This window comes from Protopterus annectens, chromosome 7.part0, assembly GCF_019279795.1.
Source record: "Protopterus annectens isolate FY-2018-M chromosome 7.part0, PAN1.0, whole genome shotgun sequence".
Classification (NCBI taxonomy): Eukaryota; Metazoa; Chordata; order Ceratodontiformes; family Protopteridae; genus Protopterus; species Protopterus annectens.
The window spans coordinates 1,736,364,151-1,736,377,119 of record NC_056739.1 but is presented as its reverse complement, the minus strand read 5'-3'; the positions used below and the strand labels follow the sequence as shown (position 1 = coordinate 1,736,377,119).

Here is a 12,969-nt window from a genome sequence, read left to right as displayed (position 1 = left end):
GAATTTATAAACTCAAACGCCCTGGATCAACTGGTCAACACCCCCACCAGAGGTGACAACATATTGGACCTGGTCATTACCAACATTGACGACCGGTGTTCCACATCGGAGGTCAACCCCTCGCTGGTTAGATCTGACCATAAACTAATCACTCTGGATATCCACATTCTGCCACCACCCCCGGTCAAAGAAACCACCGTGAAAAACTTTTCAAAAGCAAACTTCACGTTACTTAAGACCGAGGTGGGAAGTTTCAAAGCCCCCATGCTAAAGGATAACGCTGTCCAAGCTGCAAAATCCTTTACTAATGCACTCTACGGGCACCTACAAGAATGCATGGATCGTGCTATACCAAACAAAACCAAGACTCACTCCCTCCAAGAAAAGGAAACCAGTCTGGTGGACCCCTGCCATAAACAAGCTATACAATAGGAGGGGGAAACTAGTACAGAAAATAGTGAAATCCCAAGAAGGGAAGACATCCCTGATCAGTATCAGCAAGAAACTATGTTCCCTCATAAAAACCATCCAAGGCTAGCTTCGAAAGAAAAATTGCCATGGACTCCAAAGATAACCACAAGGCATTCTTTAGTTATGTCAAGAATCTAAGTGGCAATTCTCAGATCTGCTCGGAGTTAGTGCAGAATGGTACAAAATACACTGAATGACCGATATAGCCAACATCCTGGCAGACAGGTTCAATGCAAACTTCACCCCCTCTCACCCCTAAAAGGGCCCATAACTATATCAGAAGAATGTAGTGCCCCTGAAATCACAGACACTCAGGTTAAAACAGCCCTCTCCAAAGCCAAAAATACAGCATCAATGAGATCGGACGGTGTCCCAGGCTGCATCCTACATGAGCTTAAAGATGAACTAACCCCTCACCTAAACACACTGTTTAAACTCAGCCTCTCCACAGGCTACGTGCCCACAGAGTGGCGCACAGCAACGGTTATTCCACTCCACAAAGGTGGAGCCACAATGGACCCCGGGAACTATCGCCCTATAAGCCTGACTAGCTTGGTCTGCAAAACTATGGAGCACATCATCATGGATCTCATTAACAGAGATATTGGAAACCTCCAAACACTGGACCCTACCCAGTTCAGCTTTAAGGGCAGATCATGCCTCCTAAACCTGGTGGACTTCTTTGAGACAGTTACCAAGGCTATAGATGAGGGAAAGGTGGTCCACACAGCCTACCTAGACCTTGCAAAGGCCTTCGACACCATTCCCCACTCAGGTATTATAGACAAGCTCACCAGCTTGAACATAAACCCCTACGTCACGAGATGGGTTGCCAACTGGCTCACGGACAGAACACACATGGTAAGAGTTGTGGGAGCTAGGTCTGACTCTAAACCGGTTACAAGTGGCATTCCCCAGGGCTCAATCCTAGGATCCCCCCCCTGTTCAGCATATACTTCTCAGAGGTACAGGCAAGCACAGAAGGACTATGGCTGACCAAGTTTGCAGACTACTGCAAACTAGGGTCTATAATTGACTCTTCGGCTGACACAGACATCCTCCAAAGGGGTCTCATTGAGACAGATACCTGGCATCAAAGCCATGGCCTCAAGCTAAATGCCAAAAAGTGCATAGTCATCCCCTTTGGAAAAAACAAACTACTACATAGGTGGTAGCTCTCTAAATATGGAAGAAGTAATAAGGGAAATGGGGACCTAAGTAGATAGTAACCTCTCCTTTGATAATCACATTGCCAAAGTGGTTAGAAAATCCTTCTATGTGGCCCACCTAATCACAAAAGGGTTTGCATCCAGATCGAAATAGGTCATTGGGCCCCTCTATGCATCACTCATCATAGAGTACAACACCCCATTTGGGATGTACCTTACAAGACACCTGCAACAGCTGGAAAGACCACAGAAGTACCTCACCAAGAGAATCACAAGCCTCAAGCAGATGCCCTATGCAGCTCGACTGAAGAAACTCCAGCTGTACTAGGTTGCATACCGCCTACTCAGAGGTGATCGCTGCCTGACATACAAGGCCATGTCCAACCCAGAATTGGTGGACATGCTCCACCTAAAGAAAACCATATCCCCTCGAATCACACGCTCCAGGGATCTAAACCTCACCACAACAATAAACAGGACATGCTGGAGGGATAGATTCCTGCCCCAGAGACTTCCCATGCTCTGGAACAAGATTCCAATCTACATTAAGCAGAGCTCCTCGCTAACCCTCTTCAAGAAAAACCTTGACGAGTGGATGGGAAGCAGAAAGTTTACCCCCAGGGATCACTTCAATGGCTCTGCTGGACAGAGGCACAGGGAACTAATCTAAGGGGGCGGTGAAAGCAAACACATTCCGACTAGGCTTACAAATGCCTTCGGGCAGATAGCCTAGTACCTACCTATGAACCTAAGAAGAAACGGAGACAGCCTGAGAGAAAATCAACTAGAAAAAGTGAAGAAAAAAACAATGATTGGGAAGAATCCTGTAGCTGTTCAGCAAACAGCAGTTCACACTCCAATTTGTATAAGAAATGGCTTCAAGTAACTTAGAGGAAAAGAAATAAGTCAAAAGTGCTCAGAGATTATTAAAATAAATGAAACACAGAGTATATCAACTCAAACAAAAGGCTGGAAAATGGAAGAAGTTTAAACAACTATTCAGATAAACTGATAAAAATCCAAAAATCAGAAGTTGGAATGAAGAAAAGGCTGGCAGAGTATTAGACTGCTCAAAGAGGGGTTCTAAAAGTGGTACAGTTACAGTACTGAGTACAGCCAGAAAACCTGAGATTTTCTGCTATACCAGAAAAACTGAAAGGAACATACTGTATTCATTTTATGAAGGTACAAACAAGTAAATGGACTAGTATTCCATAGCAGGATTTATTAACTGAATGGGCACACCATGTGTATGCTCCAAACATGGCCATGAGCAAGCAATCAAGATGTGTATTAGTAAAGATGTAATCATATCAGCAGAAAGAGTTAATCTTGACAAAATTGTGGCAGAAGGTCAAAGTATTAAACACTGGACATAGTAGAGTGTTGGTGGAAAATTATTATTCACTGTACACCAGGCAGAAAAGAAGCATTTTTTTCCCAGCTATCAGAAAATGTCAAGGCAGGTGTGAGATTCAAGTTGCTGCATCCATCTGTCTTCATAATATTTTTTTTCTTGGAGGATCTAAGTCAATGTTAATACAGAATAGGCTAATGAGCAAAATACAAAAGTTTGTCCATTAAAAAGTTAGTCATGAAACAGAAGGTGACTCTGATTCTCATTCTTCTGATAATAAATCTCATACAGAGATTATGCCAGTGAAACCTTTTCCAATATTCCAAAGAAAAATGCTTGAGAGACAGAAAAAAAGCACAGGAGATGACTAGAACCAGGAATACAGTGGAAATGTATCAGACACTGGAGTTGGGAGATGCAGATCAACAGGAAGAAAGCCAGCAACTTGGAAATTAATGAATAAATGTGTGATTACAAATCATTAGTCAAATCTGTGAAATAAGACAGAATAAGAAAACCTGGAAATAGACTTTTTTGCATTTGTTAATTTTTTAGGGGACTCCAATTCATATGTCCTTCTTCGTGTAAGTAATGTTTGGAAGAACATTAAGAAGAGGAAGGAAAAAAGTAACAAAGTAAAACAAATTTTTTTGAATTAACAGTATTTTTATAAAACATGAAATACACTGCATGTTATATAGTAAAGCTTTTTCAGTTATTTTGTGTGCAATAGGAATACTAAAGTAAACAGGTGCCCTTTTTTCCTTCCTTCTTTCTTTTTGCCCAGTTTTAAGAAATGCAGGCACTGTTGTAAAAAAAAAAAGCCTGGGCAAGAGAGGATGCTATGAGCAAAAACTTGATATGTTTTTATTACTTTTGCATAGGGGAATGACTGGATTAAGTCTCTTGACTTTATCTAACAAGTATTACATGGCAACAAGTAAATAAAACATTGAATGTAATGGGAAGTTTTTGTTTGGCAAGTAAATGTTCACAGTGCAAAATGAGATGCTTGTAGCTGAAGACAACTGCGTATGTTTTCTAAAAGCATTTAAGTTTTCTATACCTGGGAAAGGAATAAAGATAAGACAGAACCAGACAACACTTAGTGTAGGTAGAAGCACAGGCTGTACAATGCATCTCAGCATGGATAACGTTCAATATAGGTCAATTCAAGCCTGTGAATCCAGCTGTCAGTCTGAAACAACTCTTCCTATTAGGTGGGTTAAACTTCATTATTTGAAGATGTATATGGCTGTGTTTATTCGGTTAATAGGTTACAGAGGTGTTCTGGGTCTGTGCTTGTTTTTTGGTTCGAGGGTTTTCATTAAAATAAAGTATTGTAAGATATGACATAGGTTCAAATGGATATCACAAGAAACAACTGTATAAAAGATCAACCTGCTAAACATTAGTGTGTGCATGTAGTACCAAAAGCTGAAACTAGACATTTAAAAAAAGCTGTTATACATAACAGGTGGAAATAATTTCTTATCATAATGGAAACACTTTCCATATTACCTTTGAATGTGAAGTGTCTCATATATATATATATATATATATATATATATATATATATACACACACACACACATACACACACACTGGGCCCAATGGATATATGGTGCCAAATAAATAAGTAAATAACAAAAAAGGAAACTGCACCAAAGCATTGCCAATAAAACTTAATATACTTTACTTGAGTAAGTCACAGCAAGAGGTTTTCCCGTTCGATTCTTGGCTGGAGTGTTGGGAGTGCCTTCTGTGTGAAGTCTGCATGTCCTCCCCGCGGTCGGGTGGGCGATCAAAAGACATGCGTAAATGGGTGTGCCTTAGTTGAATTTTGAATGTCGAGCTGGCACCTCGGCATTCGTCAAACTCTACTGCCAATCATTAGCGGACCGGAGTTCCGCTGTGGCGATCCCTAGCCGAAAGACAACAACAACTTGAGTAAGTGCTTTCATGAACCCCATTCACTTCTTCAGACTCTAAAACCTATTACACATCCAAAACTGTACTTAAGAATTCAAAAACTGACCAGCCAATAAGATGCATCCAATTGACAATGTAGCTCACACATTTAAAGAAATGGTAACAGAAACCTAAAAAAGTTAAAACATAATAAAAACAAAAATACAAAACATTTCCTATATAATAAAATCTCAAACTGGATGCAGCAGAGTCGCAAATGCATATAAAAAACATTTGCAAACATCTATGTCATGTTCTTTCTATATAAAAATCCTCACATCTGCTCATTTAAAAGCAATTGCAACATTGTACATCAAATCAGATGTTAAAATGGCAGAATGAATTCCTTAAACCTAAAAAGGTGCAAGTAAGGAACATAAACTAACCCCACTGAAACAGGAGTAGTCATTCTGCACTTTATACTCAGCATTAGGCTTTACAGCATTCAGTTGGATTTCCCTTTAACTCAAAGGACTCCATAAGAAACATAGATTCTAAAATGCAGTGTGTGAATGTAATGAGGCATTCCACTATATAATGCTAGTCGATCCCTAAGCTGAAACATGATTTTTAACTGTTAAGATAACTCAAAAAAGTCAAATAGAAACTCAGGTCTACTACCTAACAGTAAAACTCACATAAAAAAAGACAATGAAACATAACACTAGGTAAAACTAACTCATTCCTAAAACAGGAACTCTCATACACACATGCCCTATGGCTGCTGATAGTAATAAACTATTAAACTACAGTTTAAATCTATCAACTATCCATGAAAATTGCATTCAGGACACATTTCATGTGAAGGATGGTTCGATCCTACACCCATAACTTCACTGCAAATGCAGACTCCACAAGAACAACACAACGCTGTCATCAACCTCAGGCCAAACTAACAAACACTACTGCTCTGTTAAGCTTGGTCTTAAATAAACTACCCAAATCGCCATCTACTGTCAACTTCACAATATATCGCTTTAACTGCTAATACCATAAAATGTAAACTCAACCTTAAAACTGAATGTAAATTGTAGAATGTAGTGCCTTAGCCAAACATACTTTGAATTCAGGTGATTCTCATACTTTCTGGTTTCAGGTTATAGATATGGCTAATGATCACCTGCAAGGAGGTGATTTGATCAATCGTACAGAGACTTTGGAGTCCCCATGGATTGTTTGACTTATGGCACATAAGGGGTTGGGGTTGAATAAATTTCTGCCAATTAGACCAGCCCTGCGAGCTAGGAGACTAAGGAGGTGAGCCTAATATGGTGACTAGGATGTTATATCTTAAGTGGGTTTAGTAGGTCTAGCCTTAGCTAATTAGGGCACCAGACTAATTTCTATATATTTAAACCTGAATATGTTGACGGTTGTTTGAGGCCATCTGTAGATGTGAGATAGGCAAATTTTCTTTGTAACAATATCTGTCAGTTTTAAGATTGAGTTTACATTCATTGGTGTTAGCAGTTAAAGCAATATATTGTGAAGCTGACAGTAGATGGTGATGTGGGTAGTTTATTTAAGGTCAAGCTTAACAGAGCAGTAGTGTTTGAAGTTTGGCCTGCAAATGATGACAGTGTGTTGTTCTTGTGGAGTCTGCACTTGCAATGAAGCTATGGGTGTAGGATCGAACCATCCTTCACATGAAATGTGTCCTGAATGCAAGTTCCATGGATAGTTGATAAATTTAAGCTGTAATTTAATAGTTTATTACTATCGGTAGCCATAGGGCATGTGTGTATGAGTGTTCCTGTTTTAGGAATTGGTTAGTTTTACCTAGTGTTATGATTTATTGTGTTTTTTTATGTGAGTTTTACTGTTAGGTAGTAGACCTGAGCTTCTGTTTGACATTTTTGAGTTATCCTAACAGTTAAAATCATGTTTCAGCTTAGGGATGGACTAGCATTATATAGTGGAATGCCTCATTACATTCACACAGTGCATCCTAAAATCTGTATTTCATATTGAGTACTCTGAGTTAAAGGGAAATGCAATGGAATGCTGTAAAGCCTAATGCCGATTATAAAGTGCAGAATGACGACTCATGTTTCAATGGGGTTAGTTTATGTTCCTTACTTGCTCCTTTTTAGGTTGAAGGTATTCATTCTGCCATTTTAACATCTGATATGATGTACAGTGTTGCAACTGCTTATGAATTAACAGATGTGAGTATTTTTATATAAAAAGAACATGACAGTTTGAAAAAGTTTTTTTAAATGCATTTGTGACTCACTGCTGCATCCAATTAGAGATTTTATTATATAGGAATTTTTTGTGTTTTTTATTTTTATTATGTTACTTTAACTTTTTTAAGTTGCTGTTACTATTTCTTTAAATGTTTGAGCTACATTGTCAATTGGAAGTATCTTACTGGCTGGTCAATTTTTGAATTCTTACTTATGTACTGTTTTGGATGTGTAATCGTTTTTAGAGTCTGAAGAAGTACACTGAGTTCATGAAGGCTGTTATTCAAATAAAGTATATTAAGTTTTGTTGGCTATGCTTTGGTGCAGCTTCCTTTTTTGTTACTCACATGTACATATAAAAAAGACAGAGTAGGAAACTATATATAAATACAAAGCGCGCAAACAGCTATGCTACTGGAAACACATTTGGGAAAGACTAAGCATGTGAGTCTGATAAAGAAAGGATTTCAGGGTGGTTATTCAGATGAATATCTAACAAAGGAAAGGGGGAGCACTTATTAATTGCTAGAGGAGCTTCAATAGTAATAGAAGAGGAAAAAAGATGATAATGATAGATTTGTAGTACTGGCAAGGGAGGAGGTTCATGCTGACATGTATTTGTACTCCACCTAAAACTTATACAGTGGAGCTTAAGGAAAATTCTGGGAGAAATAATCAGCGTTCAGCAGGGAATATTATTTACATGTAGGGACTGGAGTTTGACTTGCAACAGTGAGGATGTATCTGGGGAGCCTAGAAGGAAATATATAACAAAAGAGGGTATATTATTGAAGAAACTTATGAAAATATTTGGCATGGAAGATGTGAATTCAGTAGTAGGGGCTCAGAGAATTTAAATACTATTCCCAAAGGTACAAAAACTAGGCTAGGCTAGACATAAATTACATTTCACAGGAATATGTGCAATTCATTGAAAGTTTTCATATGCATCCAATAACTATTTCAGATCAGGCGACAATAACTAAAATAAAACTACAGGGTAGTGAAATAAAAATGAGACACTGGCGCTTCCCACTTATTTTTTTTTTTTTAAACATGGAGGATTTTAATGCTTCCACACTTAGCCCGATTGGAATTCCACACCTCCTGATACCTGCAGATTTCCTGCCTAGACAGCCTAAGTCTAAGCTAAAATTCTGATAATGCAGTTTTCCAACCTACCTGTAAACAAATGTAAATATCTCAAATGCTATACAAGTTAGTTAAAGAAGAATTTTAAATATGAAGAACATTCAAGCACATAGTCCACTCACAAAAGCATTACTAATATTACAGTCAGACATCATGGTAACTTCATATTGAGCAATTAGATGTATAAATTTAATTATTACTATTATTATACAAACAACTATTAATTTCTTTCTAACCATAACTACCAGAGTGATGTTTGTTTACACAGACGTGTAATTGCTGCAAAGCAATTTTGTAGCGGTCACTCCAATTTTGAGATACAAGCTTAATTATAAATGGTATGTATATGGTGCAGTGGTAGCATTGTTGCCTCACAGCAAGAGTCTCTCTGGTTCGATTCTCGGCTGGGATGCCTTCTGTGTTGAGTCTGCATGTCCTCCCTGCATTCGTGTGGGTTTCCTCCAGATGTGCCTGTTTCCTCCCACGTTACAAAGACATGTCTAGAGCGTTTCTCCCCGGGCCTCTGCTGAAAACTGGCTTAGTTCCAAGTCGGACTTTCCCCAGTTAACAATTGTTAAATAAATAAATAAAATAAATAAATAGTACAGTTGTGTACACTTACCATAAATGTAGATGTTCGAGTGTATTCACTGTTGCAGTCATTACATTTGGGTTATCCTGCTGGCAGGTTGCCCTCAGTCGGCCTGAATTCCAAAGTCCTGGGTCCTGTGTCGGTTGCTGTCGTCTCTTCCCTGACATCAAGTCATCAGAGGTATAAAAGATGCAGCCGACGCCATTTTATTCAGTTTTTCTTGCCCCAGATGTCAAGTGCCCCCAAAAGGGTAGGCTATATTTATGTAAATAAAACATACATGCACCAGAAATAAGCTTTACCTTCATCTATACGCAAATACACCACCTAGGTTGTATAGATTAGAGAAGTAAAGATAAGTTCCAGCAAAAATAAGGGGGATGGTGGGTGGGTAACCTGGACTGCAACAGTGAATACACTCGAACATCTACATTTATGGTAAGTGTACACAACTGTACTATGTTCTTCGTGTTTCACTGTTGCAGTCATTACATTTGGGTTGAGTCCCAAAGCTATGGTTGGGGGGCCGGAGCTAAATAGCATTATTAGCGGCTATGAGGCCCTGCAGAACTGCAGTGGCAAAGCCTGTCCTGGATTTAGAGTAAAGAGCCCGATTTAATGTTTTGTAAAGGTATGCACTGAACTCCAAGTAGCAGCCTCTAAAATGTCTTTGGTTGGTACTCCCCTGAGAAAAGCTGCAGAAGTGGCTGCAGCTCTGGTTGAACGTGGCCTAATGCCCTTAGGCACTGGTTTGCCATGCTGTGAGTAGCAGAAACAAATGCAGTGACCTATCCACTTTGAAATAGTCTGCTTGGAGATGGCCTTTCCTTGTGATGCTGTGGCATATGCCACTAGTAATTGTTCTGTCTTTCTGAAAACTTTAGTTTTGTCCAAGTAGAATCTAAGTTGTCTGTGTACGTCCAAAGAATGCAGAATTTTCTCCCCTTGTTCTGTGGCTTTGGATAAAAGGTTGGCAAATAAATAGTTTGGTTAAGGGCTACACTGGATACCACCTTAGGTATAAATGTAGAGTTTGTTCTCAGAGAGACCCTGTCTGGATAAAAATGGTAAAGGGTTCCACGGCCATGAGAGCCTGTAGCTCTGAAACTCGTCTTGCAGAAGTTATTACTAGGAGCAGAGCTGTTTTCCAAGATAAGAATTTTATATCTGCAGTAGCAGCTGGCTCAAAAGGAGGTAAGGTGAGTTTTTCCAAGACATAATTGAGGTCCCATGCAGGTACTGGCATTCTCCTTGGAGGCCTTAAGTTTTTGGCTCCTCTGAGGTACTGCCTTAATAAAGGATGAGAAAAGAGTGGTGGCTCTGTATTGTAATGAGCCGAAATGGCAGAGGCATGGATTTTAATTGAGGAGAAAGATAGGCCTTTGTCCAGCATCTCAGTTAAGTATTGCAAAATCTGAGGAATATTTGGGACAGCTGTATCAGTTCCTTGAGCTTGGTTCCAAGCGCAAAATCTCTTCCATTTCCCAGCACAGGATTTTCTAGTACTAGGCCTTCTGGCTTCTAAAATGACATCCATCACAGCTTTACTGAGAAGTATGGCTTGTATGGCTACATTATCCGCCATGCTGCCAGGTTTAGGGTCCTGAGTTGGGTGTGCAGAATCTGATTGTTTTGCTGGGACAGTAGATGAGGTATCTGAGGTAAGGTCCAGGCTGGGCATTGGGACAAGTTCCTTAAGATCGGATACCAGTACTGGCCTGGCCAGTCTGGGGCAGAGTCATTTTTGGTTTCTCCTGCCTGACCTTTAGGAGTATCTTGGGGAGGAGAGGTAGTGGAGGAAAGGCATATACTGATAGGTTTGTCCAGTTGAAAGATAAGGCGTCCACTTTCCAAGCTTGTCTGTGATAAGTCCTTGTGCAGAATCTTTTTAGTTGATTGTTTTGAGGGGAGGAAAATAAATCTATGTTCGGGCATCCCCATTTCTTTGTTATCATGCTGAAGACTTGTGGAGCCAGGTGCCACTCGTGGGGATCTATGAGGTTTCTGCTTAGTTCGTCTGCCAGAGTGTTTTCCTTTCCTGGCAGAAATTGTGCCTGCAGATGAACTTGGTAAGTCAATGCTGTGCCCCATAAAGCCATGGCTAGTCTGCACAGGGGATAAGAATGAGTGCCCCCACTGCTTATGTACCACATGACCGTGGTGTTGTCTGTATTTATCAGTAGTTGTCCCGGATGAAGTAGGTCCTTGAAGGCTGTCAGGGCATTTTGAACAGCTAGCCTCTCTTTTTGATTGATATGTAGATGCTTTTGGTTTGTGGACCAGGTGCCCTGAATGCCTCTTCCTGCCAGGTGTGCCCCCCAGGCATAATCTGATGCATCCGTCGTTAGGCTGGCGGTAGTGAGAATGGCTGTCCCTTGTTTTGGTGACAAGCCTTTGCCCACCATTGAAACGCCTGTTGCAGGCAGGGAATTAGAGTAATCATTGTTTCCAGACTGTGGCAATGTTGCGTCCAAACACTTTTTAGGTACCATTGAATTTTCCTCAAATGCAGTCTTGCATATGGAATTAGTAAGATGCAGGATGCCATGAAGCCCAAAGCCTGCAGAATTTTTCTTGCAGATAACGGGGCCTTTGTTGCCATTTCCTTGAAATAGGTAGTCAGTTGCCTTTGTTTGTCTGGAGTGAGATAAGCCATCTGGGCAGTTGTATTTAAGCTTGCACCCAGGAATATTATCTCTTGAGAGGGTACTAGTTTTGATTTCTTTTTGTTGACTGTGTACCCTAGGCATGTTAAAAGTCTTATCACAAACGTCAGATGCTGTAGTAGAATGTCCTTGTTCTCTGCTTGTATGAGGCAGTCGTCCAAGTAAGGATATATTTGTATTCCTCTTTGTCTGCAGTAAGCAATTACTGGTGCCAGGCACTTTGTGAAGACCCCGGGCGCAGTAGATAAGCTAAAGGGCAGTGCAGAGAATTGGTAATGCTTTGAGCCAGCCTTGAATCTGAGGAATCTTCTGCATATTTGCCTGATTGGGACATGTAGGTATGCCTCTTTTAGGTCTACAGTCACGAGCCAAGCCTTGCTGCCCAGCATGGGCAGAAGCTGCTGTAAGGTCAATATCCTGAATTTTGGTATATCCAGGAAAGTGTTTAGAATAGATAGGTCCAGTATTGGTCTCCATGCTTAGTCCTTTCTGGGTACCAAGAACAGTCTTGAGTAAAATCCTTGTTCCTGCTCTTGCTGAGGCACTTATTGAATAGCCCTCATGTCCATGAGAGCTGTGACTTGTTTTTGAGCCTCTGTCCATTGATTTTTTGGCAGGTCTGGCCAACCGTTTGCGCTTGGGTAGGGTATGGAAATGAAACTTGTAGCCTTGAGACACTATGTCTAGAACCCATTTGTCCTGGGTTACAATGTGCCAATTTTGAGAAAAAAGTGCTAGTTTTCCCCCTAAGGGTGCTGCCAGAAGATAAGTGCTTGGTGCAGGCAGGGGGAAGTCATTGGGACTGTTTCCTGCACGATTGTGATTTGTCCTCTCCCCCTTTGGAGGTAGAGGCACTCCACTGTTTAGTCCTGTAGGATCCTTGTGGCTGTGATCTGCCTCTAGGGCGTTTGGATCTGCCTCTTTGAGGTCTGTCTGAGACTGGAAAGGACCAATTCCTTTGTAGGCCAGTGTCTGCTAAATCTAGGTGGCTGTACCTGTAAGAAATCCTTGACCGTTTGCATAGATTTAGCTTTGTCTTCCATTTTCTTTAACACCTCTTCTGCCTTAACACCAAACAAGGTATCATGTTGTAAAGGAGCATCTAATACTTTTGCTTTAACATGGTCAGACAGATTTTGTTCTTATAACCAAGCATGCCTCTTAATGAAAGAACCCGTAACAGCGGCCCTGCAGGAGGCCTCCAGAGAATCAAAACCACATTTGCAAAGTATGCTTTCCAACTTATTCAGCTGCATGCAATAAATCCTGTATTTCTTGGTTTTCTGCACATTCAGAATTTGCCATCATTTTCTGTTTAAGCAGTGTCATGATATATTGCTGATATTTGAGCATATGAAACTGGCCCTTATAGCCAAAGTAGCAGATGTGTAAATCTTTTTTC

General features: G+C 40.4%; 1 protein-coding gene across 3 annotated transcripts in view; it reads right to left on the bottom strand.

The window, feature by feature from the left end:
• Positions 1-12,969, bottom strand: part of RCCD1 (RCC1 domain containing 1) — a 552,668-nt gene that overhangs the window by 333,633 nt on the left and 206,066 nt on the right. The gene's annotated exons all lie outside the window — the stretch shown is intronic.